Source organism: Solenopsis invicta, chromosome 8, assembly GCF_016802725.1.
Source record: "Solenopsis invicta isolate M01_SB chromosome 8, UNIL_Sinv_3.0, whole genome shotgun sequence".
Lineage (NCBI taxonomy): Eukaryota > Metazoa > Arthropoda > Insecta > Hymenoptera > Formicidae > Solenopsis > Solenopsis invicta.
The window spans coordinates 6,449,792-6,463,996 of NC_052671.1; the positions used below are offsets into that span (position 1 = coordinate 6,449,792).

The 14,205-nt window shown below is 43.3% G+C and overlaps 1 long non-coding RNA gene across 2 annotated transcripts in view; it reads right to left on the reverse strand.

The window, feature by feature from the left end:
* Positions 1–7,169: 7,169 nt before the first annotated feature.
* The window catches only part of LOC120358604, a 179,414-nt gene continuing 172,378 nt past the window's right edge, over positions 7,170–14,205 (reverse strand). For both annotated transcript variants that reach the window (XR_005575490.1, XR_005575491.1), the window contains exon 6: positions 7,170–10,074. This is a non-coding gene — a long non-coding RNA (uncharacterized LOC120358604). The remainder of the gene's footprint in view (positions 10,075–14,205) is intronic.

Here is a 14,205-nt window from a genome sequence, read left to right on the forward strand (position 1 = left end):
TAACCAAAACCATTAACCGTACCAAAATGTTACAAAGTTTATAACATCTGAATAAAATTATTTCTGGTTTATGGTTTTTTGATTATTTTTGGTTTAGAAGAATCGTAATCATAATCGATAAAAAATAATTTAAACGGTTTCAATTTTATTCATTGACAAAAAGACCGAAACCAGAACAATCATTCTATTTTTTGTTAAACCGTAACTGAAACCATAACATGAATTGAAATATTCTTTCGGTCTGGATCCCTGTCTACCACATAAAAGTCTTCCTTACTACGAAAATCTTTTAGGAGAGGTTGTGGATTGTTTGAGATTTCTTTAAGAAATTTCCGTGGAAGAAATCGCACCCTTATTATCTAGATTTATAAGAATTAAGGGTTGACGAGCCTTTTTATTATATTGAATCCAATTACTTTTGAAAAATAGCACGAATGATTATAAAATTAGTCATACTTTATCGGGATGAAAAAATACAAACGGAGAAATACAAATTGAAAGCAGAGAAAAGAAGTCAACACCGTGCCTCGTAGGATTAGTCCTTTGAGTCAACGTTTTCTCGAACGCAGCGCAATCCGGTTCAGATGAGAGCAAATGACAAGGCGTGCTTTGCATGTCGAGGACCCTTCCACCAAGCGGGAGTAAATAAGGCAGAATCCGCACGTCGCATTGTTTGACTTCTCGGACGAACGGGAAAGGGCGACGGTAAAGGGACCGACCGACTGGTACGCGTGACAAGACCGGGAAGATCCTGATTTGCCAATATCGTTCTTGGAAAAACTGCTTTTACAATGCTCGCCATTGTTCATTTTACGAGCAAACTTTACGCTTCCAAAATCACAAGCAGTGTTTTTTTTTTGCAATTTGCAATCTACATGTAGTTAGACTAAATATGTATAATAAATACGAAAGAAACGCCTTTGCTGAAATATTAATAGAAATTTAGCTAGATAAAGATCTGAAAATAATTTTATTGAACTATAAATGTTCAGATACTCTTCAAAATAATTATCAAGAACATACTAGCACGATGAACCATGTTGCAAAAAGTTTTGACATTTCTGCAACCAGTTTGAGAATTCTACATAATTATTTTGATGATCTAACAAAATTATTTTCGAAGATCTGTAGCCAGTTAAATTTTTAAAATCTTTAGCAAAACAATTTTTTTTTTGTATACCTATAACATACTTGGAGAATGTTGTTTCTCTCGTAACTTAAAATCAGATGCTTCTGCTTTATTAAAAAAATGTAACAATTATTCTTAAAAAAAAATTTCAGTAATACATTTAGTCTATGAACATGTGAAATTAGAATTACCAGTACAGTAGATTCTCACGGTTCTTGCATTTATCATAGAGCATTTATTAAAGATCGGGTAAACGGCACGTATCTCGTATGCGCCGTTTACCCGATTTTTCTCGTCTTCATTACCAATTATTTCTCATTATTACCGATTTACGAGATGCGCTCGAATGAGTAAAAACGAGATCCCTAGTAAAGTCCCGCGAGGTTTTGCAAAGGGCGCTATTAATTCCGATTTAAGGTCCCGTTACGCGCTTTGTGTGGTCCCCATATATCAGCCAGTGTTATCGCTCGTTGCAAAGCAACGCCTTTACGCGTACCTGACTTCTGCTCGTGTTGGTATCTTGCGCGGGACGCCTACCGGATGAATAATTTGGTTACAATCTTAATCCAATGACGCATGGGCTCGGTTGGCTTCTCCGTTCCTCTCCCGTTTCCATCCTCCTTGCCCTCTCCGTTCAATCCCTCTTTCTCCCCTTCTACTGCCTGAACCGCGCTTAACTGGGCACTCTGCTTTGCCCTGATTAAAGACCGGCTGTTTTTCTTTTTATATACCGCGCAGTCGCCTTACCTCGTAAATCGTGCCCTTTATTTCGTCACCGCGCACCTACCTTGCGCTTTCAGTCAGACTTTGATCACCAAAGGAGATCAAAATAGCGATCAATTTTTACTCTATCTTTTACACTTCTCATTTTTATTCTTATCTACTTATTTGTTTTTGATATTGTTTACTCTGATCTATATAAAAAATCTTACATCATCCAATGCGTCAGGGATAAATTTTGTTTTTAAAATCGAGATGTACGAAATGTTCGGTAGTCGCCATTAAATAAGCTCGCTAAACGATACTAACATAAATAGCCAAACAATGCAATTTGTTGCCATGGGATGGCCCCGACCGTCCGATTCCCGGCATCGCGTTTTACAATGACACTCTGCGACTTCCCTCGCAGCGCGCAGCGTGCTGGACTTCGAAGCTCTTACAAAATACTGCCAGCAGTGCAAGCAGCGAAATACTACATGGGCCACCACGACGGTGCACCGCATTTCTTTTCCAGCGTCTGATTTATAGCACGAATTCCACGCGCAGTTATACATCTCGCTCGGAAGAATTACCTGAGCTGACCTTGGAACCAATAATTTCTGAACCGACCTACACCTTTCTTCCCTTCTTTTTTTTATTCTCGATGAAGGATTGATTAAAACGTAACGAGATATTGCTGGATGAGACAAGATGACAAATCAAAAGATCAAATTATTTTTAAAAAAATTTAAACAAAGAAAAAAATATTTTTGTCTACATAAATTAATTGTAAAATTAATTGTAATTTCTTATTAAACGCCCCCTTCAAAATAGGTGCGTCACGTATTCCATTCTACGATTTCTCGTTCCAAACGCATCGTCTTATTCTGAATGTATAGAAAGAAAAAGAGATAGAGAGAATAGGATTTGATCCAGGCATTACATAGCATTGCATGTTCGAATGTATCAAGATATAATTATCGGAGTTACCGTAATTACACTCATAATTACAGCGGCGGTAACAGTGATAGTAGTAGTTACGTAATCACACGTGGTACATGGTATAGCATAGAAACACGGGTACATATGTTGTTAGCCGCGAGTCGACTTTCCGTACAACACTGTCTGTACGCGGCATGCGTGCCCACGTATCGCTTGATATACACGACCACATGCTTATCTCAATGAACAACATCAAATATCCTTATTATTATGATGCTTTCCAATTTCTTATTCTCTCCAGCAAATTCGCGTTTCTTGCCTGCGTTCGTCGCGTCGTCCCCCTTTGCGTCGTCCCCCTTTCCCCGAGATTCTTTCGTATGTCGTTGTAATTAGTTAATTAGCTCAACTAATACGCGGATACGTATTCATTTCATTTTACGCACAGATCTGTTACTATTTCATGTAATCGCATGTAGGATGTTCCGGAGGCTGTAAAAACTCGTCCAGTCGATTAGCTACGCTGACCGAAGTTGCTCTCCGCGTTACCGCAAAGTCGCTCTCTACCGAATAATTCAGTTCAAATGGCCATCGCCGAGGGGTCAATGGAGAAATCAGGTTGAACGTCGTCGTCGTCGTCGGGCGAGCGTTCCACGTACGGGGGTCTTAAGTGCTCTGTGGTCTCAATCGCTCTGCCTAGCCGCGACCGGTATGTTATAGTGCTGCAGGGTGGAGAAGAGAAGCGCGCGACCGACGGAGGTCGAGCAATAAGGAACAGAACGGTTTTGCGGTTCGGCCTCGTGGTTCTCTTGAAGGGACCCGACTATCCTCGGTCCCCGCGTATGCACGTTCCTATGTACCCGGCCGGGGCCGGCCATCATCAAGAAATATGATGATTGCAGGCTGCTACCATTTACAGTAGTGCGGTTTTGTCTCGTACTCGTACGGCGGTCTCCGGGGCAGCTATATCCTCTCACGCGCGCTCGTTGTTCTCCGGCGTTCGGGGGTCCGTCCCGAATTTTAAGTGCCTTTAGTCTCGTCACAATGTTATCCTCGTCGCGTATCGAACTGGCATCGCACGGCATCGCGCTCTCGCGAGGATATAATCAAACCAAGCGCACTTTCTCTCCATTGCTCTCCAACAGTCGTCTCGTAATCTCTTCGCGGTGATCTAAATTATTGCCTTGACGAGAAATATAATATTCGTCGCCATCACGATATCTAATACGTCCGCGAAATCTAAATTGAATATAAATTGAAAATTTTCGAGTCTTCGGTACGTGAAATTTTTACACGTTTCAACTTTTGTGCGAATATATTTGTGGTCTCCGGATATTAGCGCGTGAAATTTGCAATACGCGCCGATTAGTCGAGAACACCGTTGAGAACGTCGCCGTCCAGGGACCGGTATAAAATCGACTTTACGGCGTTCTCCAGAATGACACGTGACGGCGTGCCTCGGCGAGAGAGAGAGAGAGAGAGAGAGACGACTTTCCGTTTCGGAACGTCCGCGCGAAGGTAGCGATCATCGGCGAGAGAGTCACCCTACGCGTTTTCGTATGCGATAAATCACCGCGTGCCTCCACGGTGCTCGCACAATGCCGTACTAATCTTCCATCACGCACGCACGATATAACTACGCCCGCATGGCGTCTTGTGATTTACCATCCTGCGGCTAACCTCCATTATGTATAGCGCACGGTGGAAACTGTTGAGAATACCGTGCACCTTGCACTCGGATACTTACTACGTACAGTGCGTTTGGAAAGTACACGGAGAGATCCGTCGTTTTCGCGCAGCGCCCGCTCGATCACGACCGATCCCGCGATTTCCTTCCGCCTTTTACGAGAAACGGCCAGTTAACGATAAACTGTTGCCCGGCCGTAGATTCGTAGGATTCAATATTAGTGTACCTATATATCGACACTTTGAAATCTAAATGACATTGATTACGCTTCGGTTTGGCATGCGAGAGAGGGAGGGAAAGGAAAAAATTTTATATAATCGCATTGTACGAGTATGTAAACATAAAACACGTGTCCGACCCATCCTCTTCAAGCTTTAACACGACCTCCTTTGAAAGTACACACTGATTATCGCGTCCCGTAGCTTTTTACACTCATAATGCATCTTCATCGAAATGACAATAGTGCAAAAACTTAATTCAGGTACGCGTAACGCAAATTCCGATTTAAATATTCCCGGAGGGCACGAAGCGATTGCTTTGTCCGTCGACTGTTGTTGCACAGTCACGCGTACTTCCACCTGCAGATTTCTCGCGATTGTGTCTGGAAGGCCCTTGCAGCGCAGAAGTTGCGTACCCGCTCGTTATGCGGCGGGACGTCTAAAAAGTATTTCATTACCGAGTACGCGCGTGTACAACGCGCCGTTACCGTAACGATAGTACAGTTTCTTTATCAGCGTGTCGAGTCCCGCGACTAGAGAACCGGAGGAGAGAGAAAGAGCTGCGCTGCATCCGCAGAAATATGGGGACAACGATGTTCGCCCGCACATAACTCGCGGCAGATAGGAATAAGTCGCGGCAGTTAGTATCTCGAACGTTACGCGAAGAATAGAGCAATTAAGGACGTTCTTGTGTACGCCAGCGGTCGTCGTGCTAGCCGGAATTGCAACAATTAAACGTCCATTCCGCAAAAGTTACGAGGTACTTGCGAATCGGGAGCTCGGATTTTAGCGCAGTGACGAAAGTCTCGCGCAGCCGCTCGCATTAAAATTTCATGCGAGAGGCTAACTGATAAAAAGGGGGAGGGAGAGAGTGTGCGAAATTAACGCGTTTAAGTGAAGCCGTATATTTAAACTGCATAAGCACGTTTAAATTGCTTGGAATATGTCGTAAATTTTTAGGAGATCAGCTTGCGAGGAGGTACAAAGTGACTGGCGCGGAAGAGAGATCACGCGACACGAGAACTGAATCTGTGCTTCTATTTTTACCACCGCGACCGGGGAAATCGAAAGCCGAGTGCAGGTTGTATTAAAAGCGAGATAAGGGAATTTACGCGAGTCGCATCCGATAGGAATAGGTCGTCGCCGTCGCCGTCGTCGTTAGTAGACCGGCGCGGCTGGAAGAATGGAGCAATAAAGGACTCCGACGTATACGCTTACGAGTCTGGGCACCGGTCTTTACGAGCGATTTTCACGGAGTAACGGTCGTCCGATAGAGAATTACGTCGGCGCGATCGGAGATCCTCTCGTACTAATAGCGTACAAATCGGGCGACCGGTATTATTCACTGGTCATCGCGGCCGTATATGTATCGGTACGTGCCATGCTGTCGATGCTGCTAGATGCGTGGCCCTCGGTCTCCATTCCTGGGGAGATTTGCGACAATTTGCGACGATCCACTCGCCTATCGGAGGAGCGCCTTTTAGGTTTCGCTCGCGACTTCCGGAATTATTAGTCCGAACGAACCGGAGGATGAAGAGAGACTGAGCGATTTTCTTCGATTTCACGTCTTTACGAATCACAATTGATCAAAATTAGCGATTAAAATTAGCAATTGAAAAAATTAAGATCAATGGCATTCCGCTTATGGTGTATTTTTGCAATTTAAAGTCAATCTCTCTTTACCGAGAAAATGTAATTTCTTTTTTATTCTTATATTTAAGATTGCCTAAAATACAATTTCGGGATACAATTATTTCATTAACTTAATGGAATTTTTTGATCATTTAAGACTAGATTCAAGACCAGTACTTAGATAACTTAAAATTATCTAGATGAAGAAGAAATATACATAAGCGTATCTTAAGATAAACACAATTTAATTTTAAGGATAAATCTAGATGAAAAATAAAATTATATATCGTTTTATCTAGGTAATTTTAAAATAATATCGTTGTTGAGCAAAACCATTTAAAATATAAAAATAATATAATATATTTTTATTTTTATTTATTTTTTAAAATCGTTATTTCTTAAAAATAAATGTAAATAAATATAATTTTTTAAATAATTCAATTTAACAAAAAATATTTTTCTTTTAATTTTGATCACTACAAATCAAAATATATAATACAGGGAATATACGTTTTACATTATAATGACTGATAAAGTTGCTGTAAAAGTTTTCGAACCGTTTGTATTATAGTTTTGAGGCAATTCTTACATTGAATTTTTACGTTGCGCTACTATTTTCTGATCTGTGCAATCTATTGTTATCACTTAAAAAAATTTTCTTTAGTTAGTCTAAATAGTAATTTGAAGGTTGAAACTAAAGACAAGTCTCTTATTATTCTCGTTGTTAACCTTAATTTAGATAATTTATAAAAATAAAAAAAATAATACTTCTTTTATCTAAGATAAAACTTGAGAATGTACATACTAATATAATTTAGAAAAAAATAAAGTCATTTCTTTATCTAAATAATTTTATATAAATAACGACGTTACACTTAAGACGATTTTGAATATATTAAAATTTAATTATATGAATATTGCTATAAGTTCAAAAACTTATAGCAATCTTCATCTTACAAAGCTATGAAGTTACATAACTCAATAGAGTTACATTTATTATCACGTATTCGTTGAAACATAATTTATCGTTTCGCTCGAAAATCGACGGCAAGTCGGAATTTTGGTCGAAACAGAACGGGAAGCTGCTAAGACGAAACAAATTCCTGCTCTCGCAGGACGTAATTTATGGTTAACGAACGGCGATATCCTTTCCAACGTATAATTTATATCAAAGATATCCCTCGACTGTCGCTCGTGGCTGTTATTACGCGCATTAATGACGATCCCGCTTGCTCGCTCGCGCGCGCGCGACTAAACTCTGACGAAATATACGGATGAAGAACGCGTACACATGATGTAGAATGTAAAAGATGAAATAATAATATGACACAACCGATCGACGCGACGGCGACGGCGACGCGACGGCAGCGGGTGGATGTGCGCGATGATCCCACGGTTAATCCATCATGCTGGACCGTCCGTCCGACCGATCGACCGACCGACCAACCGACCGATCGACCGGTCAACCGACCGTAGTGACGCAATCGAGCGAAAGGAACGCTGCTCTCTCAGGTCCGTTTTGATTTCATTAATGGATCGGGTGCGCACTAATGCGACTCTGTTTGCCGAGCACTCGGCTCGCATTAAGAGGACGCTCCGCCGCGCGCTGGACACACGCGTCGTTTCGCGCTCGACGATGACACCGATATCTCCTACCTCCTCTCGCCACCGCTTCTCTCGCCTTCCTCTCTACCTATTCCTCCTCCGCTTTGTTATTAGTAGTCATTTTTTTTTCATTCGACGTATACTCTTCTTTTTTTTTTTAATGTACTTGTTTTAACATCGCCAAGATTTCTTTCTCCGCGCGGACACGTTTGCGGTTTTCAAGAGATGTTTATCTAGTATCTTTATCTTACCCTTCTACCCTATTTTTAACTCATTTAAAATATTCGGCGATTTATGAATATGTTATGGGCCACTCATCCTTCGCTTCCACTCGTCGCAAAGCCTACGGCTCTTATCCCGCGTGTCCATGTAGCTTCTCGCAGTTTCCTCTTTCTTCTCCGCTGTTCGCGACTTGTACCGCCGTCCTACTACGGTGTCTCTCGCGTCAATCTCCCTCTCTCGGTGTCCTATTCACATCAAGAATTACCGGGCCGCTGGCTGCGCGGCCTAGCGAGGAATTAACACTTCTAGCAACGCGCACGGAGTCGCCTCGGCGGATTTGCTTATGCTAATCGGGACGAGCGGTCGGTCTCGTCTCGAGTCACGTCGTCGACGCTTCAAATATATTAATTAACATCGTCATTAAGCGGCACGGCCGCCAGTTTACCGGATCTCCTCCCGCGACCTCCTCGCGGCGACTCGCGCGCGGGCGCGCGAGAACGCACGATTCTCCCTATTCCCTATTCCACCTCCCTCTCTCGCCTCCACTCTCCGTTTGTTCGTCTTCCACGAGCAACCGAGGGCATCCTCGGGCCGAGCTAGGGGCCTGTCACGCGTGTTTGCAGACGCATAATTCCGTCTCGCGGCCGTAATTGCGGTCGGCACATTGTCGACTCGCCGTGTGCCACGGCATCGAGACACGAGACATTTCGCGGGGACGTGCTACATCGCGGGGCCGTCCGATTATGCTAATGCGATCGAGTAACGGGGACCCGGCGGCCCGGCGGCCCGGCGGCCCGACTTCCGTGTCAAGAATGCAGGTGTATTTGTAATCCAGGACCGCCTCCGTCACGTAATCGCGTACTCCATCGAAAGCCGCCGCGCGCCGGCGCGTTTAATCCGCTGGAATGAGCAACTTTGTGACGAGATTCGACCAATCGCGCGATAATATCGCGAATGGAAAATTACGGTATATATCCCTCGCACTCGGTGCGCAGCCGTAATTAATGTGCAACCGGCTGGATGGCTGCCCTGCTCCGCCGCTAATCATTTTCACCGTTGTATCGAAAGTCGCTCGCGGAAGGAAAATATGGCTCATCGTTATACGGCGTACACCACTCTTTAACTCGATATTCGATACAATCGCTTTGACGATACACGATCGTCCCTAATTAGTTAGTAATTAGATTCTGTACGGTAATTCGAGCTATGTGCATCCAGCCGGCGACGAAAGGAGTAACGAGCTTTGAGATCTCGCGAAAGTAGCCGGCGGGAAAAATTCCAAAATTCATTTCCTGTCTTCGATACACTTTTCTTATTTCTCTCTGACATCCGAGGGTATCTAGAGGTAATTATGCTTAATGTTTTACAAAGCTAACAAGTATAATTAAAGAATGAACCTTTGTGTAAAATAAATTGCGCTAATTACGATGGGACGTAAATTATGGCAGATCTGTGTTTGGAAAATGGGAGGAGAGAAAGAGAGAGAGGGGGGGGAGTACGATTTTATAAACGCGACACGAATTTGTACAAAAGGCAACGGAGGGGAGAGAGGCAACGTTATCAATCCAATGGACCGCCAGCTCCGAATTCCGTTCCACCTCTTGCACTTTCCCCGCTTTGTGTCCGCAGTTATTTACGACGCTCAAGCACGGCCGCGTAAATTATGGCGAGGCCGGCTTTCATAAATTCCGAGACGAGATATGGAGCGACAAATTCAACTCCCAGGACCCGGCGCCCTGGACGGGCGCAAGTTACACGCGTGGACGCGCATAAATACGTGTGCTCGCGCACGCGGGCTCTCTCTCTCTCTCTCTCTACGTCCAGCATAGTGCGTGGACTACGACCGGGCTTCAGATTATCATTTGTATGCCGACTTCCTGCTGCGATAAACGCACCACCCTACCTGCCCGTCTGATGCCGATCCGGATGTGAATCCATCCTCCCTAAAAAAAAGATTCGAGAATGTTGATTTTTGACAAATTAAATAAACAATAGTTTGAACAATAGCATGAACAATAATTTGTCGGCGTATCAAAAGTACTTATATAAGCGCAGTAATTAAATATATACAATTAATAAAAATTTCGGTGACAATTCCGAAATTTCCGAAATAAGGATTTATCGAACGCGGCATTAATTTATCGAAAATACGATATAAAGAACTATACGAAATAAAGAACTCTGAGACAACACTGAATAGAGATTTTATTAAGAAGCCACTTGCTGTTGAAAAAAAAATCAGATCCAAGTCGATTGGTGAAAGACAGTGAAAAGCAGCAGAATCGAGATCCGTAAGTGCGCGCCGTACGGATTTCAGGCTCCCGTAAAAATCAGTAACATCGACGAACATGAGGAGAATGGGTGGAGGAGGATGGACATGGGTATAACGGAGGGGGAGGGTTGAAGGTAGGGAAAGGCCCGAACGACGTCGTGGAAAGAACCGCATGGAGATCCCAATCTCGCGTGGAAGCCTCTCGAGCAGTGAGTAAAAGGTGGCTAACATCTCGAACATCGTCCCTGTAATCTAATGAGCACCTGCTAGGAGTGCCGCCTACACTCTACATATAGAGACAGACGCTTCTACGTGAAGTCGCGTACGCGGTCCCAGGGCCGTATCCGTCCGCCTACCGGTGCTAACATTGTTCGTTTCGGTCGCCTTCGTCGAAACGTGTTATTTGTATCGTGGGAAATCTCTTCCGCCGATCGTAAACCCCGCTCGAATCGCAATATCGCGAACGAGGAAGGGTTTCGGCCTCGGACATCTCATTGTCAAACGTACGTCGCCCGATCGAACGACACAATATATCGATGAACGTGATGCGATGGGAGATACAATTCATACAATCGTGATTTACGTAAACGAGCTCAATCAGCATAGGTATTTTTTATATTGTATAATTAAATTTCTAAGTCTTCTATTCTGTTTCCGCATTTTTGTTGCTTCTCTCTCTTTCTCTCTCTCTCTCTCTCTCTCTCTCTCTCTCTCTCTCTCTTCTCGGCGGATGGCACAGGCGTTGAGGTAGCCGAAGATATCGGGTCTCGCGGAAGACAAATAGCAAGCCGCAGCGAGAACGTTCTCCTTCGGCAGCGGCGCGCACGTATATCCTCGTGCGAAATCTCTCGGATCGCTGACGGATAACTTCCAGCGGCGTAGACGCGACGAACGCGCCGCGAATGGATCGTGGACTCGTGTCGTGCGATGGCCCTGTACTTACTCACCATCAAACAAACGGCCCACGTATAGTCCGACACCCGCGGATACGTCTAAACGAAGGTTACATTCGGACCGGAAAGGAAAAAAAGATGAGAAGTGAAAAGAGACAGAGGGGAAGGGGAGGGGGAGAGGAGGCTACATGTTATGAGGGTACAGGTGCCGGTTTGTCTCCTTCTCCACCTTCGTCTCGGTGCCACCTCTTGTTTCTCCTTCGTTTGCCGACATTGTCTATAGACGCACAGTGTGCCTCTTCGTCCTGTTCCCCATCCTTCCGCTCTTCTTTTCCTTCTCCAGCTTCGTTCGTATAACTTCTTTTCTCTCGCCCGTCGTTTCTTTCTTTTTCAACCGCGTCGTCCTCGTCGCCGTCCGTGAGACGATGTTCAGCCACGAGAGAGGATACGCTCGCGTATGCGTGAGGTCGCGCCGAGTGCGGGTGAAAGTCTAACCGTGGGTCACCCGCCAGCCGCCCGTACCCTGCCTGCGGCTAATGTAGGTGCATCTATATCGCCGCGTGCGCGCGCGATGGTCAGCCTAAACTATAAGCGCGTCTTTCTCGCGGAAATGCCGCGCGCGCACGCTCTCGCGCTACCAGCATCGGCGCCGACGCGATGAAGCGGCACGACTGGACGGCTATCCTATTATCTCTCGCGTAGCAGATTCGAAAGATGCACCGCCGCCGATAAACCCCGACGGCGAGGTTCCCTTCCGCGATGAGGAGGCTATCGCGCCTCGAACGCCGAGCGGAATCCTCCGCAGAAACGTTATTATGATATCGCGAGTAATAACGCGAGTGATAGACGCGTTAACGCGCGCTAAGTAGCGGTTGTTACGTCTCCCCGCGTTGAATCCGCGGGTTTCAGCAGCTCGCGGATTGTGTGGCTTAATGTCTATTTAAGTATTAGATGCCGCTCGTCGGGCGCCATTCCTCACTCGACTTTCGTGCAATCCTCGTTTCCGTAAACTTTTAACATGGGATACAAAAAATTTAGAAATTTATCGAAGCAATTTCTATTCAGGAATTGATTTCTTATTAATCCTCTAGTCAGGATTTGAAAAAACTCAGCTTAGTAGGATTTTTTCGGCTTTTATTTCTTATAATCCACTAATAATTAACAAAATTTGCTATTCAATTGATAATTCTAATACGAAATAAATTTAATTTAATCTATTTATGTTTAATTTATTAATTTATCAATTTAATTAATTTATTTACTTATTTATTCGTTTAATTTAATTTATTAATTAATATAATAGGTGTGAATATATCTGTATAACGGGCATTCCATCAATTCAAATCGAGTTTTTGGATCCAACCATTTTTTATTAAATTTATTTTTTTATTAAAAATGCTTCTATCTTACAACGTTCACTTTCCCCATATACAAATGTATCAGTAAATCCGGGATCCATGCAGTTATACTCAAAAATTGAAAATGAAAGTATATGTAGCATTGATCATTAAGTAATTGAATTATACCACCAAAGAAGCATCGAAAAAATCAAGATAAAGAAAAAATGAAATATCAATAAATTCTTTACTTGTAAAATATTTTTCAGCAAAATTGATAAAAAAAAAATTTGTTAATGATAATAAAACGATGGCGATTTCCAGAGAGTTCATGAAGATATATCGTTATGACAAATCCTAGATGTAAATATGCGTCATTCAAATTTTATCTATCGATTTCAACGTCAATTTTACATCCTTTGATATCTCTTTTCGCAGTGATGCGTCATAGTCGAACGCTCCTAACATTTTCTGTCGGTAAACAGCAGCGACGTGCGTGGACCTTTTGCTCTGAAAATTATGCGACCGGACGATCGTTAGAGACTCGACGGCGAGCTTCGGTGAAAGCGTCGGTTGAAACATTGTCGCGAGGCGTAGGTCGCGGGGTTAGACGATACGCGCGATTTCGCTTCGTCCACGAGCGAGCAAGCGCGACTCCCTCCCTCCGGAAGAGACGTCGCTTCAGACGCACCTTTCCCCGTACCGTATCGTCGTTGGGTTACGTGGCACGAGGTGGATCGTGCGCGTATGCCGTAATCACGCTTGATTGATTGCCCGCTGATTAATTGACGTCTTGATGATGACCACTGTTGGGCGGAGCACCGATCGATGTTGAGAAACTTTGATACATGAAACGCTACAGTATTGAGACTAACATCGCGAACATCTGTTGAGACTACATTTTACAACGAATTAAATACGATAAGTGAATCTCACAAGAGAACGATTCTTCTACATTTCCAAATAGCCTTATAAAATAATTTAAAAAATTTCGTCGCGATATAAAAGAAAGTTAAAAGTTATATTGTGGCTAGAAACTTGGAAATCATGTACGAAAAGAACAATTTTGCTAAAGTATCTAAATATATTTAGTTGAATACAAATCCGAAAATAATTTTGTCAGATTATCAAATAATTATGTAGCTCAAGCTGATTGCTAAAATATTAAAACTTTTTGCAGCATTGTTCATCAAGCTTAAACGTCCTTATCATAATTACTTGGCTGGTCCAACAAAATTATTTTCTGATCTGTACGTAGCTAAATCTTTATATGCTTTAGTAAAAAACTATTCTTTCTGTATTTCTCATCTTTGTATGACAACATTCTTATAAACTGTTCAAAAAAATGAAGTATGAAATAAAGTATATGCATGGTATACGTTATCTAGTTTGAGCGAAAATAGAAATAAGAGAATATACGCCTTTCTCGTCGTAATTCCTTATTTAAGAAATTCCTCCGCTTTCCATGGAATATAACAAGTCCCTGTAGCGGGAAATTGAATTTCGAAGGTATCGAATAATGCAACTCCTACGAGCGAGCAATTGTGCACAGCGGAGACAGTGCTTTCACGG